The following is an 18,994-nucleotide window of genomic DNA, read 5'->3' on the forward strand; positions in this document are numbered from 1 at the left end:
CTTCAGTGTCTGATTTCCACCCTGACACAAGGGGGGCAGGGGTGGTCACTTTTTTTAGGCTTACTTGTTCAGTCGTGCTGTGGGGAGAGAGGGACGGTGCAAATAACACTGGTGTGTGTTCGCAGTGTCTCAGCCACACTGGGCCTGCCCCTGCTCACGGCGCACACAGCTCAGGCTCTGGTTGCTCCACCAGGAACAGTCTGAGGCCAACCCTGGCCTGCATGCACCGCCAAGGTCTAAGCCGCTCAGGTTCAGGCACTTGGGTAGTCCTCAGAGGCACAGACTCAGTTGGGCCTGCGTTTTGTGCCCTTCCCAGGTCCGAGTAGCTCAGGTGTTTGGCAAGCACGGTCGCTGCAACTTATCACCTCTCCCATCCCTGCTGCTCAGTTTTCTGGGTTTACAACTGGCACACCTTCTCAGGCGGATGATGACTGTCCAGAACCCCAAGAAGTCTTCATTAGCAAAGAAGCCTGCTTGCAGTTTGGTAGATAATGTCTCTCTGGGGCTGTGATTGCCCCCTTTCGGCCCTTCCGGCTCTGGCTGCTTGTCACCAGAGGGGGATGGTCTGCAACCGGCTAATTCTGTTCCACCTTTGTTCTGTGCGTGGTCCTGGCAGTGTCTTATGTTAGAGCTTTTCTCATGGTAGCTATCCCACAGTCTCATTTGCTAGCCCAAGTTAGTTTGCTCTGGTTACCCTTGGGGCATTCCGGCCCAATCCTTAAGTGCACGGGGATGATCCAGAGAGATGATATCGGGTGGGAGGTGGGAGGGGGGTTCAGGACTGGGAACTCATGTACACCCGTAGCGGATTCATATCAATGTATGGCAAAACCAATACAGTATTGTGAAGTAAAATAAAGTAAAAATAAAAATTTTTTAAAAAAAGAAGAAGAAGCAATGCAGCCCACACCTCCCTGCCCAGCTCCCGCTTGCTAGTGGTGGATGCAGGCATCTGCGCTGCTTCTCCGCTGGGGGAGTTACTGTTGGGCTCGTAATCTGTGGGTTTTAATTATTTATTTATTTTTCCCCCTGTTATGTTGCCCTCTGTGCTTCCAAGGCTCGCCACAGACTCAGCAGTGACAGTGTTTCTTGGTGTTTGGAAAATTCTCTCTTTTTAAGACTCCTTTCCCGGAATGGAGCTCCCTCCCTACCTCTTTTGTCTCTTTTTTTGTCTTTTATATTTTTTCCTACCTCTTTTTGAAGACAATAAGCTGGTTTTCTGGGTGCCTGATGTCCTCTGCCAGCATTCAGAAGTTGTTTTGTGGAATTTACTCAGCGTTTAAATATTCTTTTGATGAATTTATGGGGGAGAAATTGGTCTCCCCGTCCTATTCCTCCACCATCTTCTCTGTTTTCTTTTTCTTGCCTTCATGTGGGTGCCTTGAAAAGTTTTTAGAATCATATTTATGTTTATAGTCTTTTAAAGTGCACTTCTCTGTATATTCTTATTTGTGGTTGCTCTAGATATTACATTTCATAAGCATAGCTTATCACTTTACCAGTTCCAGTGAAATATACAAATTATACCTTCCTTAATGTCCCTTTACTCACTCCTGTTTAATATATTTTCTTAAAAATTTTCTCTACATACATTTAGAACAACATCAGTGCTATGTTTTTTTGTTTTGACAATCAAATATAACTTAGAAAACTCAGGAGGAGAAAAAAAAAGCCTATTGTATTTACTCATATTTTTGCTTACCAGGTTCTTTCTACCTTCCTATGTGCCAAGTGTCCTTCTTATTTTTTCCTTTCTATTTAGAGAATTTCTAATAGATTTTCTTCAAGGTAGATCTGTCATTGACAAATTATCTTAGTTTTCCTTTATCTGAGAATGTCTTGATTTCTCCTTTCTTCCAAAAGGATATTTTCAATGAGTATCGGATTCTGGGTTAACAGTTCTTAAGCATCTGAAAAATAGTGTGTTACTTCCTTCTCATTACCATGGTTTTAGATGACAAATCCACTGTCACTCCAATTATTTTTCCACCATAGATAAGGTGCTGTTCTTATTTGGGTGCTTTTAAGGGCTTTTTCTTTTCTTTCTTTCTTTTCTTTTTTTTTTTTTTTTTTTTTGTCTTTCATTTTCAGAAGACTATTTAGCATGTGTCTTTGTATGGATAACTTTGAGTTTTATCTGTTTGGAGTTCATTCTGATTCTTAAGTCTTTAAATTTGAGGTTTTCAGCCACAATTTTTTGAGTATGTATTCAGCCTCACCCTGTTTCTCCTCTCCTTTTGGGACTCTGATGACACAGATGTTAAATCTTTGTTTTGTTGTCTCCCACGTCCCTGAGTCTCTTTTCATTTGTTTCAGTGTTTTTCTCTCTGCTGTTCAGATTGGGTCATTTCTGTTGTACTATCCTCTAGTTCACTGATTCTTTTGTCCGGCTCCTCTATTCTGCTGTGGAGTTCATCCACTGAGGTTTTTATTTCAATTACTGTGTAGTTTTTTACTTGTAAAATTTTCATTTTGTTCTTCTATATGTCTTACATTTTTGTTGGAACTTTCTTTTTCACGTGTCTCAGGTGTGTTTGTCATTTCTTATTGAAGCATTTTTATCAACACTGCTTCAAAATTTTTGTCAGATAATTCTAACATTTCTGATATCTAGGCATTGGCTAGACTATTCACTATTTTTTTCCATTAACCTTGATACTGTCTTATTTCTTCGTTTGATAAGTGATTTTCAGTTTAAACCTGGACATTTTCATATTATGTTATGAGACTCTGGACATTATTTAAAATCCTCTATTGTAGCTGGCTTTCTCTGATATCACTCTTGCAGAGGAAGAGAGGTGCTGCCTTATTACTTCTGCTACTGCTAAGTCACTTCAGTCGTGTCCAACTCTGTGTGACCCCATAGACGGCAGCCCATCAGACTCCCCCATCCCTGGGATTCTCCAGGCAAGAACACTGGAGTGGGTTGCCATTTCCTTCTCCAATGCAAGAAAGGGAAAAGTGAAAGTGAAGTCGCTCAGTTGTGTCCGACTCTTAGCGACCCCATGGACTGCAGCCTACCAGGCTCCTCCGCCCATGAGATTTTCCAGGCAAGAGTACTGGAGTGGGGTGCCATTGCCTTCTCCATTATTATTACTTCTGCTGCTGCTGCTGCTGCTGCTAAGTCGCTTCAGTCATGTCCAACTCTGTGCGACCCCATAGACGGCAGCCCATCAAGCTCCCCCGTCCCTGGAATTCTCCAGGCAAGAACACTGGAGTGGGTTGCCATTTCCTTCTCCAATGCATGAAAGTGAAAAGTGAAAATGAAGTTGCTCAGTTGTGTCCAACTCTTAGCGACCCCATGGACTGCAGCCTACCAGGCTCCTCTGTCCATGGGATTTTCCAGACAAGAGTGCTGGAGTGGGGTGCCATTATTACTTCTAGGTGGATGTAAATAGAATTCCCACTGCCTTATTTGGCTTCCATTGACAGAGGGTGGGGGATATCCTCATTACTGATAGGTGGTGATGAATGTTCTGGTTCCTCATGTCTTCTCCATTTACAACATAGTGCGGATGTTCTGGTTACTACTCAATTATGGTGAAATCCTGACTCTTTCCTAGGCTTCTTCTGATACCACTCCAGAGGGGAGTGGGAGAGAAACTTCATTATTGCCAGGGGAAATGGAAGCCCAAGTTTTGACATGGTCTCCAGTAACACCATCGGATGGGCAGCTCATTATTTGCTGGTAATGAAATACTGAGGTTCCTTACTTGACCTTGCCAAAACTGATAAAGATGGTTCATTATTCATAGACTGTACAAGTGATTAAGATAAGGTTTATGTTGCATACTTGTTTCTCTTCTGGGAGTCTGGGATTTTGGTATGTGCTAGACAAAGGGTGCCTATGTGACCAGCTCCAAATGAAACCCTTGAGTACTGAGTCTTCAATGGGCCTCCCTTGGCAGAGATGCAGTGCATATGTTGGTGCATTTTGTCATTAAAAGAATAGTGCTCTTTGTGTGACCACTAATGGGGGGGAGAGAGTATAAGGAAGCCTGCATAGAGATTCCTCTAGTAAAGTCTATTTTTTCCCCATAATGATCATACTATCCATCTTTACTACATCACTATAATAAATCTGTCATGAGTAGAACTATATGCAGTGTCCTGTGCATCCTTCTAGCGAATTTCCAAATGGGATGGTCTTGGAAACCAATTTTGAAAACAGTTTTGTAGTTACTGTTAGGTGCAACATACATCTACTATGAGATCAAATCATTCCATTCTTAGATATTTTCCCAAGAAAACTGAAAGCATATACCCATACAAACATTTCTACATAAGTGTTCATAACAACATTTCTAACAGCTCAAACTTGAAACTACACACTTGTCCACCAACAAGTGAATGGATAACAAAACTGCAGAATCAGTTCAGTTCAGTCACTCAATCATATCCGACTCTTTGTGACCTCATGAGTTGCAGCACGCCAGGACTCCCTGTCCATCACCAACTCCTGGAGTTCACTCAAACTCACATCCATCGAGTCGGTGATGCCATCCAGCCATCTCATCCTCTGTCGTCCCCTTCTCCTCCTGCCCCCAATCCCCCCCAGCATCAGAGTCTTTTCCAATGAGTCAACTCTTCGCATGAGGTGGCCAAAATACTGGAGTTTCAGCTTTAGAATCAGTCCTTCCAAAGAAATCCCAGAGTTGATCTCCTTCAGGATGAACTGGTTGGATCTCCTTGCAGTCCAAGGGACTCTCAAGTGTCTTCTCCAACACCACAGTTCAAAAGCATCAATTCTTCAGCACTCAGGTTTCTTCACAGTCCAACTCTCACATCCATACATGACCACTGGAAAAACCATAGCCTTGACTAGATGGACCTTTGTTGGCAAAGTAATGTCTCTGCTTCTCAATATGCTGTCTAGGTTGGTCATAACTTTCCTTCCAAGGAGTAAGCGTCTTTTAATCTCATGGCTGCAATCACCATCTGCAGTGATTTTGGAGCCCCCCCAAATAAAGCCTGACACTGTTTCCACTGTTTCCCCATCTATTTCCCATGAAGTGATGGGACTAGATGCCATGATCTTAGAATACTATGCAGTGATAAAAAATAATGATTACAAAGCAGCATGAAAAAACTTTGGGGTGGTGAATATGTTTATTATCTTGATTGTGGTGATAGTTTTGTGGGTATATCATATGTCAATACTTACATTATATAATTTAAATATGTACAGTTATTTGTGTGTTAGCTGAACCTCAGAAGGATATATGCCTTGCATGTTGTATATATTTTATGACTATTCTTTTTTGACTCAAGATTTAATAAATCAGTTCAAAAGTACATACATTTTCCCTATCAATTCTTCTTTTTGAAAATAGATGAACATATATAAACATTCAAGAATATTCACTTATGAGTTTGTTCAAGAATATTTATTGCTGCATTATTTAAATAACTAAGAAATTAGAAATAACTACCCATCAAGTAATGTACACAGCAATAGGGAATGTATACTATTAATATATAACAAGTTCTTCAGAATCAATAAGAAAAAGACAAATAATCCAGGGAAAAATAGGAGAAAATACTTGACAGGCCATTCATAGAAAAAAATGTAAATGGTCAATTAACATATATATGAAACACTCAACTTCACTTGTAAGTTAATAAATGCAAATTAAAGCAACAATGAAACATCTTTTTCCAATGGGCAAAAATAAGAGTTTTGATAGTTTCCATTTTTGATGAGGGAATAGTATCCAGTCAGTCTCATACAAAACCTGGTCATGTAAAGGAAAAGATTGATCAATATATTAAGTCAGAATAGTGGTTACCCTTGAAGAGTGAAGAGTATGACTGGAAGGAGCCTTAGGGGACTGCTGGAGTACAAGCAATGTTATGTATGATCTGGATACTGACTATAGGGATGACTTAACATTGTAAAACATCATCGAGCTATACATTTATGACTTGTGTATTTCTCCATATGTATAATATAGTTCAACAATTTTCTTATTCCTTAATGCAAAAACAGGATGTAGAAAAAGGTGTCTATCTGGAAAAATACACATCAAATATTATTAGAGGTTATTGCTGGGAGTTGAGATTTGGGGAAATTTTTAAAGTTTAATTCTTATACATTGATATATTGTTCACACTTCCCACAATGTGTCTATATATTTTTACTGTAAATTCATAAATGTACTCGTATATATGCCTTTTTAAAATGTTTTTTCTTCCCATTTTTTCCTATTTTTCTCTCTTCTGAAGAGAAGAGAGCATATCAACATGATCCTCCACCCTACCATTGTTAACATATTTTTAAAATTTTCATAACATTCCATATTTTTAATATCATATATAGATATATACACATATATTAGGGGTACTTTAAGTTCTTGCTTTACCAAAAAACAGAGGTGGGAGAGATGACAAACACACTTTTCACATATTTCTATTTCCATTAATTATACAGTACAGACATGAAGATCTAGGAAGCACAGAGAATTCCAAGCAAAATCAACCCCAAAATGTCCACACTAAGAAACATTATAATTAAAATGGCAAAAGTCAAAGAGAGGTTATTAAAAACAGTAAGAGGCTTCCCTGGTGGCTCAGCTCTCCTGCCAATGCAGGAGAGACAGGAGACATGGATTCAATCACTGAGCTGAAAAGAGTCCCCAGAGAAGGACATGGCAACCCACTTCAGTGTTCTTGCTGGGAAAATCTCATGGACAGAGGAGCCTGGCAGGCTATGGTCCATGGGGCTGCAGAGAGTTGGACATGACTGAAGTGACTGAGCATGCATGCATTAAAAACAGCAAAGGAAAAGCAACTAGTTATATTCAAAGGAACTCCCATAAGACTATCAGCTGATTTTCTGGCAGAAACTTTGCAAATCAGAAGGGAGTGACAGTATATATTTAAGCGTTAAAAGAAAAAAAGCCTACAACCAAGAAAACTTTACCTGGGGAGGCTATCATTCAGATTTGAAGGAGACTATAGTTTTATGGACCTTCAAAAGCTAAGAGTTTAGCATCATTAATCTGGTTCTATAAAAAATGTTAAAGGGAGTTCTTTAAATAGGAAAGAAAAGATAACAATTAGAAATGTGAAAATAATGGAAGAAAAAAGTCTCATTGGTAAAGGCAAATATACAGTAAAGGTAGATCAATCATTTATAAAGCTAGTAGGAAGGTTAAAAGACAAAAGTAGTACAATCATCTGTGGCCACAATAAATAATTAAGGGATACACAAAACAAAAAGATATAGAAGATGATGTCAAAAATCTTGAATGTGGGAAAGGGAGTAAAATGCAGGGTTATTAAGATGTATTTAGGGATTTGTATGTGATTATTTTAAGTTGATGATCTAAGAGATCAACTTATGTGATTATTTTAAGTTGATGATCTCTTTTAAGAGATCATCAACTTAAAATAATCACATACAAATCCCTAACATCATACACAAAAATAAACCCAAAGTGTTTTAGAGACCTAACTGTAAGGTCAGCCACTATAAAATTCATAGGAAAACATAAGCAGAACACTCTTTGACATAAATTGCCGCATGATCTTTTATGACCCACCTCTTAAAGTAATGAAACTAAACGCAAAAATAAACAAATGGGACCTAATTAAACTTAAAAGCTTTTGCACAGCAAAGGAAACCATAAACAAGATGAAAAGACAACACTCAGAATGGGAGAATATATTTGTAAATGAAGCTTCTGACAAGGAATTAATCTCCAAAATACTCAAACAGTTCATGCAGCTCAATACCAAAAAAACAAACAAGCCAATCAAAAATGGGCAGAAAACCCAAATAGACATTTCTCCATAGAATACATGAAGATGGCCAACAGGAACATGAAAAGATGCTCAACATCACTAAATATTATAAAAATGCAAATAAAAACTGCAATAAGGTGTCACCTCACACCAGTCAGAATGGCCATCATCAAAAAATCTACAAACAATAAAGGCTGGAGAGGATGTGGAGAAAAGGGAACCTCTTAGACTGTTGGTGGGAATGTAAACTGATACAGCCACTATGGAGAACAGTATGAAGGTTCCTTAAGAAACTACAAGTAGAACTGCTATATGACCCAGCAAGGCTACTTCTGGGCATATACCCAGAGAAAACCATAATTCAAATTACATGCACCCCAATATTCATTGCAGCACTATTTAAAATAGCCAGCAATGGCTATTGTACAAGGAAGCAACCTAAAAGTCCATTGACAGATGAGTGGATAAAGAAGATGTGGTACATATATATAGTGGAATATTACACAGATATAAAAGGAATGAAACTGTGTCATTTTGAAGAGATACAGATGGACTTAGAGACTGTCATACAGAGTAAAGTCAGAAAAACAAATATCATATATTAACACATATAAGTGGAATCTAGAAAAAATAGTACAGAAGAACCTATTTGCAAGGAAGAAATACAGACACAGATGTAGAGAACAAACATATGGACACCAAAGAGGGAAAGGGGAGGACAAATTGGGAGATTGGAATTGACGTGTACACACTACTATGGGAATCTTACATGATACCACTGTACCAGCAGTATGCTTACACAATATAACTAATGAGAACCCACTATGTAGTGGGGGGAGGGAGGTATAATCTGTTTGTAGGACATATATTAAGTTAACCTTAAAAATGCATTCCAATATACAGTAGGTACAGATAAATACTGTATGATTCCACGTATATGAGGTATGTAAAATAGTCAAATTCATAGTAAAAAAGTACATCGGTAGATGCCAGGGGCAAGGGGCTGGAGGAAGGGAATGGGGAGTTAGCTTTTAATGGGGACAAAGTTTCAGTTTAAGAAGGTGAGAAATTTGGGAGATGGATGATGGTGAGAGTTGTACAACAATGTGAATGTACTTAGTGCCACTGAACTGTACAGTTAAATATGTTTAAAGTAATATACTGCATATTATTTTATTTTATCACAACAAAAAACAGTCAAAAATAATAATCACATACATATGTATAGTCTGTTATATGTAAACATCATGGTAACCACAAGCTAAATAATCCATAATAGATACACACACACACAAAGAGAAAGGAAACCAAACATAACACTAAAGATAGTCATCAGATTACAAAGGAAGAGGGCAAAAGAAAAGGAAAGGAACAAAAAAGAACTACAAAAACAACCTTAAAATAATTAACAAAATGGCAATAAGTACATACCTATCAATAGTTACTTTAAATATAAATAGATAAAATGCTCTAATCAAAAGTCATGGAGTAGCTGCATAGATAAAAAACAAGATTTGCCTACATATATTGTGCCTACAAGAAATTCACCTCAAATCTAAAGACACACAGAGACTGAAAGAGGGGGATGGGAAATGGTATTCCATGAAAATGGAAATGAAAAGAAAGCTGGGATAGCAGTACTTGTAGCAAACAAAGTGTTAGTCACTCAGTCACGTCTGACTCTTTGCAACCCCATGGACTGTAGCCCCCCAGGCTCCTCTGTTCATGGGATTCTCCAGGCAAGAATACTGGAGTCGGTTGTCTTCTCCAGGGGATCTTCCCAACCCAGAGATTGAACCCACATCTCTTACATCTCCTGCATTGGCAGGTGGGTTCTTTACCACTAACACCACCTAGCTTTAAAACAAAGACTGTAAAGAGAGACAAAGACTGTAAAAAGAGCATTACATAATGATAGGGCTTCCCAAGTGGTGTTAGTGGTAAAGAACCCACCTGCCAATGCCAGAGACATGAAACCTGGGTTTGATCCCAGGGTAGGGAAGATCCCCTGGAGGAGGGCATGGCAACCTACTCCAGTTTTCTTGCTTGGAGAATCCCATGCACAGAGGAGCCTGGTGGGCTACAGTCCAGAGGGTCACAAAGAATCAGACATGACTGAAGTGACTTAGCACACACACGCACACCCACATAATGATAAAGGAATTGATCTAACAAGAAGATATAACAATTCTAAATCTATATATGCACCCAACATAGGAGTACCTAATACAAAATGCAAATGTTAACAAACATAAAAGTATAAATTGAAAAGTAGCTTAAAAATAGTAGGGAACTTTAACACCCTACTTACATCAATGGACATATCATCCAGACAGAAATTCAATGAGGAAACACTGGCCTAGATCAGAGGGGATTAATAAATACATGTAGAACATTCCAACCAAAAGCTGCAGAATATGCATTCTTTTCAAGTGCACATGGAGCATTCTCAGGATAGATCACATGTTAGGGCACAAAATAAGTCTCAATAAATTTAAGAATATTGAATTTGTATCAAGCATCTTTTCCAACTGCAACAATATAAGACTAGAAATCAATGACAAGAAAAAACTGCAAAAAACCACAAACATATGGAGGCTAAACAGTATGCTACTAAACAACCAATGGGCCACTGAATAAATAAAACAATATGTAGAATAGATCCTGGGCTTCCTAGGCTTATGCCTTTTCTCCATTATTTATTTGTTCATAAGTTTAGATAGTTACTCTTTGGGCTTCAGTTTCTGCATCTGTACCATTGGGTTAATAATAACTATTCTTCAGAGATTATATGAAATCAGAAATGAGTTAATAAATATAAACTGCTTTGTCCAAAGTAGAATACAAGTAATGTCCCTATAAGGGAGTCCCATCACAACTGTTCTACTGTTTGGGTCTAAAGACCTTTCTCAACCTTAGATTGAGAAATCAACCAGTGTCTCAGCCATTTTCCTTCTTCCCATATTATGGCACATTCCACTCTCTTATGCTCTTCTGGATCTTTATAATTTTCCTATATGGATATGTTAATTAAGGTACTAGAATTACCCACACCATACTCAGTGAAACTGCCTTGCCCACCACTGGTATTGGCCATGTAGCCACATTTTCTACCCCTCGTTCTTCTTCCTCATGCTGCAACTAAATTTTTTGGCAAGGGAGGGGAAAAGACCTTTTACAAGGGCATAAGCTGGTCTGTATAAACTGGCTTGAGAAAATTAGCTGGGCTAGTCAGATACTTTATTTCTTAAATATAAAATATGAAACAGAAAGCAACAATAATAAAAAAAAAACTGAATTGTTATAGCTAAAAGATCACGAGGTATATTTGGGGTTGGAGAAGCCATGATAGGCTATGTTAGGGAGAATTATGAGTAATAATAAATAATTAAAGACAGTCAAGTGGCAGTGGGATGGAAAGAAGCAATCACTTAGTCACTAGAATAAAGACTCTAAACACTTACTGAAATTCTTTCATGCTACCTTAAAGCCAAAACTATCCCCCAGTCTAATATTGATGATGTTCATTCCCATTACAGTGTTTGTTCTTGTATTTCTACACTACTTCTACACCATTACTTTACTTATTGCTTTAGAATAAACTTAACTTTATATGAGTTAACTTGAGTGAATTTCTTGTAACCATTTGAGCCTAAGTAAACTCTCTGTTCTTCAATTTTTCATGGATTATAATGGGATATTTTACTCTGGATAAAATTACCAAATATAAAGTTGGATTTCATTTACACAAAAGTTGCACCAAATAATGATAGATATTAGTTGCAAGCACAACCGTGATAAAACCAGATGGAATGAAATGGAGCTCTTTGATAGAATGCATGATCATTTGACATAGGTTAAAGAGCTGCGGTGGCGATTAGAAAGGGGCTCATCCAAATCATGTCGATATAAGTATGGGAGTGGGAGTGTGACCTTCCAGAAATAATCAGGAAAGCCCAAGTCACTGCCTTTAAACCTCTTGACTCTTCTAGCTATATCAGCACAATATGGGCTACCCTGTCTGGTTTGGCTGACCTCTAGATAAATCAACAGGTTCTTAAATTGATGCTTTTAGGATGTTCTGATTTGTCTCTAGGGTTTTCTGCCTCATTTTTCTTCCATCATATCACCTTATACCTTCAAATTTGCCCCTCCCTTTCCCTGCCTTGGACTTTTTATCTTTTCTGGTTGCTTAATCTTTAGCTGTTTGTTACATTTCTGCCCTCCCTGCCTCAGAAGCAAACCTACATATCATATAGCAGTTTACTTATATGACAACTTAATTTTTGGAGAATTGACCTAGAGTTCTCTGCTCTATCCTTTCTGAGATCCTTGGCTGAGATCCTATAGATTGTCTGATAAATGTGTTTTATTCCTCTACAGATTTGGTGTCTATGTTCACTCTGGAACACTCCCTCCTTCCACTTCTTCCACAACAACCTCCCAACCTATTATAAATTCATATATATAAATCATCTACTGCTATAGACTGGAAATGAACACAACTACTTTGCTGGCATTGATCTGTGGCTTGGCTCTACCTCACCTTCTGGAGTACTAGCGAGCATAACTGAACTGCAGCATGTTAGCCAGTGGAAAGAAAGGGCCTGGAGAATGGACTAAAGCATAGGGTAGAGGGCATTCTTGAACATTGTTTGGACAAGGTGCTAATAGACAAATTAAAGGAAATTAGTTCAGGGACTTAGGTATAATGTTAAACCTGACTAAGGTGTCTATACTAAGATTCTTCAGCTACAAGTAACAGAAACCAATGAAAGCTACTTCAGGAAAAAATAGAGGAATTTATTTTAAGCACTTAGTGCTGTCTCACAAAACCCAAGATCAAAACCATTACTGGATCTCAGGAATGGACTGGAATAAGCAGCTACAAAGTCTTCAGAAAATCAGAAAATATCATTTATCCTTCCCTTTATAATGTTTCTTTTTGTTTTACTCTCTGATGAACAGCTCCTCTGCTTCTCAGAAAGCATGGGGAAATATAGCTTCCCTTCAGGGCCATGGTATTATTGTTTACTTTCTAAGGCTCAGCCACAGAAAATAAACAAACCTCCCTCTCTTTCACCACTGTAATTTCAAACTCCTGGAAAGAACTTCTAAAAACTCACATGCTCATCCTTGGGCCAACTGACTTAAGCCTAGGATTGGAACAACAGTTATAAACTGTATTGACTGCAACAGTATCATCCCTATAAGGAAGAGAGTGGAAAATGGAGGACAATTTAAGGAATTATATGCAGTATGCAGATACTCCAAAAGGGATTCATCACAGCGGCCAAGCAGTTTCCTTTCAGCACGGAAGTGCATACATCTGAGAACAAGCCCTAAAGGCCTCTGCTTCCTTGGCAACTTCTCTCAGCTTTTAGTCCTCTAATAGTAAAGAAGACAGAGATTTAAATACAAAATGAAGTTAAAGTAGTGAAATAAAATGACTAGTAGCCTGCTTAGTGTGTTGAGTCAAAACAAAATGTGCCTATCACATAATAAGCACTCAAAAAATATTAGTTGTTATTATGGAAATCAGAAAAGGCTGGGTATTGTTAGATTCTGAGCAAAAGGAATTGGTTAATCTTTACAGATAGTTCCTGCAGAACACAAAGGAACCTGGGAAATGTTTGTACTCCTTAGTGGAATATACCTCTATAAGAATCGAGATTTAGGTCTGCCACATACAACTCTCTTCCTTGCACAGAGCTGATCAACACTGACAAATTCTTGGATATTTTTCAAGATTCTGTGTAAACTTCCCTTTTGTTATGACAACACAACAATGACCTCATCTTTCTTATGGTTGAACCCAAGACAACTCCCCTCAATGAATTCCATTCCAATCACTTCTACTTCAGAATCAGCCTGATTGAACTTGGAAGGCTTTTGATGTCTTTGATTATGTTTAGAAAACATGTAATATATTTTATTGAAATATGGGAAATACTCAAATAACAATTTTATAAGCATATACTTTCTCTCCAGGTTGGCTAAATGTTGTTAATCTCCCATTCCTATTGATTCTTAATAATTTCAGTTTGAGAGGCATTTTCTGACTTTGTATCCAAAAGTACCCTTATGGGGGTGTGTGATTTCCTCTGGATAGTAGAGTCACACTATATACACATGTGGGAAAAAAGAAAATTGGAATGAATCCACCTACCATTCCACTCAGTAAGTCTACATCTTAGTAAGGATTGGGAGACTTGAATCTGTCCTTCACTTAGGTGATGTCAGGTCCTGTGAGCTTCTCATAGTGTAAGTATGTCACCACCATTAGTGTGGTTTTTAGTGTTTAAACATTCATAGCTTTCAGGCAACAGGACTTTAAACTCAAGTCACCTACTTAATCTGGTATTCAACTGAAGAAACTGATCTGTTGCAATGCTGGTCCTACTGACAGACATTGTACAGGTCTTTTGCATGTAACTTTCAAAGATTATTTTGACTATATGTGATTTTCTCTTAAAAATCTGATCCCCTTTAGAATTTGACCTCAGCATAAAATGCATTTCACTGCACTAACTATAGTCTACTGATTTGGAAAATGACTTTTGTCTCCCAGCTAACTGAAAGTGTGTTTTGGAAGCTACTAAAAAGGAAGCATATCATATAGAGGACAGGAAAAGCCTTGGTCATGTACACCAATCTTCTCAGCACTTGACAAGTGGTAGTGAAATTTCCCAGTTGGTACTTGGAGATGGGGATTGGAGATGGGTGTTGTATCCTTGTATCCCACTTTGCAACTCAAGACTTCATTCTGTCAGTAGAGAAAAATTGTATGGAAAAATCATGAATTTATTGTTTAGTTGCTAAGTCATGTTTGACTCTGTGACCCCATGAACTGCAGCACACCAGGCTTCCTGTTCCTCACTATCTCCCTGAGTTTGCTCAAACTTATGTCCATTGAGTCGGTGATGCCATCCAACCATTTCATCCTCTGTTGCCCCCTTCTCCCCTTGCCCTCAATCTTTTCCAGCATCAGGGTCTTTTCTAGTGAGTCAGCTCTTCACATCAGGTAGCCAAAATATTGGAGTTTCAGCTTCAGCATTAGTCTTTCCAACGAATATTCAGGGTTCATTTCCTTTAGGATTGACTGGTTGATCTCCTTGCTGTCCAAGGGACTCTCAAGACTTCTCCAGTACCACAGTTTGAAAGCATCGATTCTTTGCTCAGCCTTCTTTAAGGTCCAACTCTCACATCCATACATGACTACTGGAAAAACAACAGCTTTGACTATATGGACCTTTGTTGGCAAAGTGAATCTGCTTTTTAATATGCTGTCTAGGTTTGTCATAGCTTTTCTTCCAAAGAGCAACCGTCTTTTAATTTCTTTTAATCATGAATGGGATAGTACATTTTCAAATCAGGACCCAAGAAAAAGACAAAAAATGTGCAGGCTGAGGGCTGAGGAGTAAGATGAAGTTCTGTTCAAATGAAGGCACTGATAAGGAAGGAATAAGATCCTGAAAATAGTGGGGGCCTAAGGGAAGATTCCAGTGAAGCTGGGCATGTCAGATCCCTAAATTCTACTGAGTCTTCTCACCAGCCTTTCCACCTCTTCCTGTGAAGGTTAACTCTGGTTTGCCCGAAAAATCTGTAAGGACCTCCCTTAAGGTAGTTTCCTTGCAAAGCACTGCTAACTCTCCTCAGCACCTACCTCACAACCCCTCTTTGCTTTTAGATATACACGTAGACTCAAGTCCCAGAAGACCTTGAAGAGTGACCCACTAAAAGGTGTGCTACACACCAAATCAGGTGTATGCTTTTTCTAATTTATATAGATATAAAACTAGAGTATATGTGTGGGAATAGATATTAAGAGGGTGGGATAATGATGGAAGGAATATAAAATTGAATCAGGCCAAATGTATTGATATATATCCAGTAAAAATGAAATTATGAATTCAATGTTTTAGCTCAAGGTGTTAGAAATGGCTCTAACAATTCAATTGTTTGGCTGAAAATGGGCCAAAAAGTTACTTATTTAAATAAAGTTGAAACACCAGAACTTCCTTGGTATACTATAAGGAAGGGATCCAGAAGCTTAGGGAGACTGGAATGTTAGAGTGAATTTATCATTTAAGGTCCACTCATCCACCCTACAGGTCACACCTTTCACCATGACTGTGAGAAATAAATTTGTGAGGGAAATTCTAGCATCATTGAAGAATTCTATGGTCACTCTTCTCTGTAGGTCAGAAGTTACAGTGAAAACTGCTGTCACTGAACTAGAATCTTTAAATATAATGAGGATAATTAGATCCTAGGGTTGCAGGTGCCAAAAGGAACTTAATTACCAAAGACAAGATGGGCTTGGTTGCCATAACTGACTGGTGTCAAAGCAGTAAACAGAATAGTCTGACTTACAGAGACCATTGGCATTGCTTAGTCAATCATTGTGTCCCTAGAAAAGAAATAGATGGGCAATCTACTAAATTCTTACTTGATCTGTATAAGTGCAAGAGTTCTGGTTTGAGTGAACATCTAATTTGAATCACAAAAACAGAGATTAATTGTCTTTCAATAAATTTCCAGACTTGAGTCAGGTAATAGAATCAGAATTCTTTGAATGAAGAGGAGGCATGTTCCTTTAAGGAAAGACCCTGCTATACTGCCAAACATGTGTACTTACACTGTAAATCTTTCTCCCAGCTTTCCTCAAAGGAACCTATGGCCATTTACCAGGGGATTATGCATTGAGGGAGAAAAATCAAATATTTGGAGGATTACTACACAGGGCTAAGAACTGGCACTAATTCAGTGATATCCCAAATGTTACTATGACTCAACGTTTTGAGTAGGGGCTTATGAATGTCAAGTGATCAATGTACTTTTAGCTTAGGTCCATCTCACAGTGGGTCCAGTGAGTCTTCAAACCCAACCTGTGGTTATTTCTCCAGTTCCAGAATACATCATTGGAATAGGCATACTCAACAACTGTCAGAATCTACATGTTGGTTCCTTGATTATGGACTGAGGGCTATAATGGTAGGTAAGGCCAAGTAGAAGCCACCAGAACTGACTCTACCCAGGAAAATAGTAAACTAAAACAATATCCCATTTCTGGAGGGAATGCAAAGAGTAGTGCCACCGTGAAGGACTTAAAAAGATGCAGGGGTGGTGAGTTTCACCACTTCTCAATTCAACTTACCTATTTGGTCTGTGCAGGAAACAGATGGATCTTAGAAAATGACAGTGAGTTACTGTGAATGTAACCAGGTGGTGGCTCCAATTGTAGCTACTATTCCAGATGTGGCTTTGTTGCTTAAGGAATTAATACTTTTCCTGGTGCCTGGAATACAGCTATTGTTCTGGCAAATGCTCTTGGTATCTGTTAGTAAAGACAACCAGAAGCATTTTGCTTTTAGTTGACACTGCCAGCATACACCTTCACTGTTCTATATCAGGAAACTTTTAACTCTTAAGCCCTATGTCATAATTTTGTCTGAGGGGAACTTTATCACCTTTGCCTTCCACAAGACATCACATTTGTCTATTACATTTATGATATTATGCTGATTGGACCTAGTAAGTAAGAAGTAGAAACTAACTCTAGACACATTGGTGAGACATGTCAGAGAGTGGAAAATAAATCTTCCAAAATTCAGGGCACTTCCATCTCAGTGAAGTTTTTAGGTGTTCGTTGGTGTAGAACATGGAGATATCACTTCTAAGGCAAAGGATAAGTAGTTGTATGTGTCCCCCACTACATTAAAAAAAAAAAAGGAGGCAAAATGCCTAGTAGGCCTCCTTAGAAGGCAACATATTTCTCATTTTAGTGTGCTATTCTGGCCCACTTTTAAGTAACCTAAAAAGTTGCTAGTTTTGAGAGAGCCAATTCCTAGGCAGATTGATAAGAAGCCCAGGATTCTCTAGGAGGAGATATGGGTCTGGAATTCTCAAGGAGGAGAAAAGGACAAACGTCTTTTTTTCCTCTACATTCCTTAGTCTTAGTCACATAAAACATTTTTTTCTTTAAGCCCAGAACTGATGATTACACAATCAATAACTCAGTTTAAACTCTGTACTAAGGATTATATAACAACAATGTATCCTGTTTGAGGACAGTTTCCCCTTCCTGAGGAGAATGTATATTGTGTGTGTGTGGGGGGGGGGTGTCTAGTAAAAATTTTCTATTGTTAAGTTCTGTTATCTTAAAATGTAGATTGTGGGTCTGGTAAAATTTTTACAACCTTAAGCCATTCTTTTGATTTATTGTAATAGCTAATTTTAAAAGTATATAATTCCTTTGCTAAAGGCTAGTGAGGGGGGCACTCTCTATACCCCTTCTGATGTCTATGTCAGAAGTGTTCCTGTCTCTTTTCACTTTAATAGAACTCTGCTATACAAAAGCTCTTGAGTCTGAGAAGCTGTTATATGGATAAATCTCTTTGAATAGACAAAGAATGTGAAGATATCTGTATCCCATCTAATTCTCATCAAAGCATGACCTCCACAGAGGATGATTTTAATAAGCAGATAGAATGGCCCTTTTTGTGGCTATCTCATAGAGTGTACTACCATGTCCTAAGATGGAACACTGGCAAGGATGTGGAGAAAAGGGAATGCTCATACATTGCTGGTGGGAATATAAATTGGTACAGCCAATGTGGAAAACAGTATGGAAGTTTCTCAAAAAGCTAAGAACAGAATTACCATATTACTCAGCAATTCCACTCCTGGGTATATATCTGAAAAAAAAAAAAAACAACCACTAATTCAAAAGGACACATATACCCCACTGTTCATAGAAACATTATTTATACTGTTCATAGCAGTATTATTTATAATAGCCAAGACATGGAAGCAACCTAAGTGTCCATCAACATATGAATGGATAAAGAAATGTGGCATACACACACATGCGATAGAATATTACTCAGCCATTAAAAAGAGTGAAATAATGCCTTTTGCAGCAACATGAATGGAATTGGAGGGCATTATGCTAAGTGAAATAAGTCAGAGAAAGACAAATACCATATAACATTACTTACATGTGGAATCTAAAAAATAAAACAAATTAGTGAAGATAAGATAAAAGAAACAGACTCACAGATAAAGAGAACAAACTAATGGTTAGCAGTGGGGAGAAGGATAGGGGAGGAGCAAGATAGGGGTAAAGCATTAAGAGGTACAAAGCATAAAATAAGCTACAAGGATATATTTTACAACATACAGAATATAGCCAATATTATATAATAACTATAAATGAAGTGGGCTTCCCTGGTGGCTCAGATGG

The sequence above is a fragment of the Oryx dammah genome, unplaced genomic scaffold (genome assembly GCF_014754425.2).
Source record: "Oryx dammah isolate SB20612 unplaced genomic scaffold, SCBI_Odam_1.1 HiC_scaffold_23, whole genome shotgun sequence".
In the NCBI taxonomy this organism is placed as follows: Eukaryota; Metazoa; Chordata; class Mammalia; order Artiodactyla; family Bovidae; genus Oryx; species Oryx dammah.